The sequence below is a fragment of the Nicotiana tabacum genome, chromosome 19 (assembly GCF_000715075.1).
Source record: "Nicotiana tabacum cultivar K326 chromosome 19, ASM71507v2, whole genome shotgun sequence".
Lineage (NCBI taxonomy): Eukaryota > Viridiplantae > Streptophyta > Magnoliopsida > Solanales > Solanaceae > Nicotiana > Nicotiana tabacum.
The window spans coordinates 103342269-103346004 of record NC_134098.1 but is presented as its reverse complement, the minus strand read 5'-3'; positions in this window follow the sequence as shown (position 1 = coordinate 103346004).

The window sequence follows — 3736 nt, the reverse complement described above, 5'->3', positions numbered from 1 at the left end:
TCATATAAAAAAGACCGAGCAACTGTGTAAGCTAGAACCCGACTGGGTTCTGAAATATCTAACCTCACGAACTGATTAGCCAAAGTTTGAACATCTACAGCTAACGGTCTCTCACCAACCGAAATATATGCAAGACTGCCCATACTCACAGCCTTTCTACTCAAAGCATCGACCACCACATTGGCCTTCCCAGTGTGATACAAAATGGTGATATCATAGTCTTTCAACAACTCCAACCATTTTCTATGCCTCAAATTGAGATATTTTTGCTTGAACAGATACTATAGGCTACGATGATCAGTGAATACCTCACACGAGATACCGTAAAGGTAATGCCTCCAAATCTTCAGTGCATGGACAATGGTTACCATTTCTAAGTCATGGACAGGGTAATATTTCTCGTGAACTTTCAACTGCCGTGATTCATATGCAATCACCCTGCCATCTTGCATCAATACTGCACCAAGCCCAACACGGGATGCATCACAATATACCGTATAAGATCCTGAACCTGTGGGTAATATCAACACTGGCGGCGTAGTCAAAGAAGTCTTGAGCTTTTGAAAACTCAACTCACACTCGTCTGACCATCTGAATGGGGCACCCTTCTGGGTCAATTTGGTCAGTGGGGATGCTATGGATAGAAACCCCTCCACAAACCAGCGATAATAACCTGTCAAACCAAGAAAACTCCGGATCTCTGTAGCTGAAGTAGGTCTAGGACAATTTTGAACTGCCTCAATCTTCTTAGGATCCACTTTTATGCCTTCAGCCGATACTATATGCCCCAGAAAGGCAACTAAGTCTAACCAAAATTCACATTTCGAAAATTTGGCATATAACTGATTATTTTTCAAAGTCTGAAGTACAATCAGAAGGTGATGCTCATGCTTCTCTCGACTGCTGGAGTAAATCAAGATATCATCAATGAATACAACCACAAAAAATATAAATATGGTTTGAATACCCGGTTCATTAAATCTATAAATGATGTTGGGGCATTTGTTAGCCCAAATGACATCACTAGGAATTTGTAATACACATACCGAGTCCAAAAAACTGTCTTAGGGACATCAGATGCCCTAATCTTCAACTGATGGTAACCAGACCTCAAATCGATCTTTGAAAACACTTTGACACCATGAAACTGATCGAATAAGTCATCAATTATGGGCAACGGATATTTGTTTTTTATAGTGGCCTTGTTCAACTACCGATAATCTATACACATCCGCATAGAGCCATCTTTCTTCTTTACAAATAACACTGAGCACCCCAGGGCGAGACGCTAGGTCTAATGAATCCCTGATCCAGCAAGTTTTGTAACTGCTCCTTCAATTCTTTCAACTCCGGCGGGGCCATACGATATGGTGGAATAGAAATGGGTTGAGTGCCCGAAGCTAAATCAATACAGAAGTCAATATATTTGTCGGGTGGCATCACCGGCAGATCTGCAGGAAATACATCTGGAAATTCACGAACAACTGGAAATGAATCCATAAAAGGAACTTCCGCGCTGGGATCGCGAATATAAGCCAAATAAGCTAGGCGCCCCTTATCGACCATACGTTGAGCTTTCACATAAGAGATAACCTTGCTGGTAGAATGGCCAAGAGTCTCTTTCCACTCTAGTTGAGGTAACCCCGACATAGCTAAGGCCACCGTTTTTGAGTGACAATCCAATATAGCATGGTAAGGTGACAGCTAATCCATACCCAAGATGATATCAAAATCTACCATATCAAGAAGTAGAAGATTCACGATAGTCTCAAGACTCCCAATAGTAAACACATACGAACGATAGACATGATCTACCACAACAGAATCTCCCACCAGTGTGGACACACATACAGAAGCACTCGGAGAATCACGAGGCACAACCAGATATGAAGCAAAATAGGAGGACATATAGGAATAAGTAGATCCTAGATCAAATAGAACTGAAGCGTCTCTATGGAAAATTGGAACAATACCTGTAATCACGACATCATATGATTCGGCCTCAGGCCTAGCTGGAAAAGCATAAAATCGGGGTTGGTCCCCACCACTCTGAATTGCATCCCTGGGACGGCCTCTAACTGGCTGGCCTCCACCTCTAACTGCTTGACCTCCACCTCTAGTTGTCTGACCCCTGCCCTTAGCTGGCTGGGCAGGTGGCGGAACAGCTAGTGCTGGAATCATAGCACGAGAACCTTATTGTTGTGAACTGCCCGATGCTCGAGGGCAAAATCTAGCAATGTGTATCGGATCAACACAAGTATAATAGGTCATCGGTTGTTGTGACTGCTGACCCTGGAACTGGCCATGTCGACTCGGATAACCACTCTGATGACTCCGGATCGGAGGTGCATTAATAGGATATGGCGGTGCACTATAAGCTAGCTGGTCGGAATGAGACACGTGAGGGTTGTGACCACTTGAAGCACTATGGGATGCCTGGAGCGCTAAATGAAATGGCCTGGGAGGATGGCCTCTACCAAAATTACCCTTGCCTCCAGACGAGGCACCACTGAACCCACCGAACTAATGAGGCCTCTTATCAGACCCCTACCCTCTTTCCTGTGCACGAACCATCTCGATCCTCATCGCAATATTAGCAGCCGCCTGAAAGGAAATCTCACTTCCGGTCTCCTTGGTCATCTGAAGCCTGATAGGGTGAGTAAGTCCCTCAATGAACCTCTTCACACTCTCTCCCTCAGTAGGTAGTAAAAGGAGAGCATGATGGACTAGATCCATAAAACAGGTCTCGTACTGAGTAACAGTCATACTACCCTGCTGTAGACGCTCAAATTGCCTACGGTAATCCTCTCTCAATGTGATAGGGAGGAACTTCTCTAGAAATAGCTGTGAGAACTGCTCCCAGGTCAATACAGGCGATCCAACTGGTTTGTTCAACGTATAATCTTTCCACCACCTCTTGGCGGAACCCGTTATCTGAAATACAACAAAATCGACCTCATTGGTCTCAACTATACCCATGTTCCGCAATACCTCATGGTAGTGGTCAAGATAATCATGTGGGTCCTCAGAAGGTGTACCACTGAAGTGAACTGGAAAGAGCTTAGTAAACTTGTCCAACCTCAATAAAGCCTCAGAAGACATGGCGGGCCTATCACCGGCCTGCGCCGCAACAACTAGCTGAACTACCCCAACTGGCGGGGCTGCTGGAGCCTGATACTGGGGAGCCATCTACTCCGGAGTGGGAGTAGTGGGAGTTTGTGCTCCTCCCCCAGCCTGTCAGACGGCTGGTGCCACTGGAAATGTACCATTCTGGGTCACACCCTCCATAAAACTCACCAAATGGACTAGAGCATCCTGAAGCACTGGAGTAGCTATGAATCCTTCCAGGACCTGAGCTGGTACAACATGTACAGTATGAGCTGGAACCTCTTCTTCCAAATCCACCTGAGGTTCTACAACAGGTGATGTTGCTCGAGCTCTAGACTGAGCTCTACCTCTGCTTCTACCTCGGCCTCTAGCGCGACCTCGGCCTCGACCACTACCCTTGGTCATAGTTGCCACGGGGAGTTCTGGTCCCTGTCCGTCGGTAGATGTATTACGTGTTCTTACCATCTGCGAGAGATAAGAACATAATTGTTCAATCATTGGTGATAGAATTAGAATCGCACGACAGAATAAGAAAGAAGTGATATTATTCCTAAACTTCATAGCCTCTAAAAGATACGTATAGACTTATCTGTACCGATCCTTCAGACTCTACTAAGCTTGCTAGTGA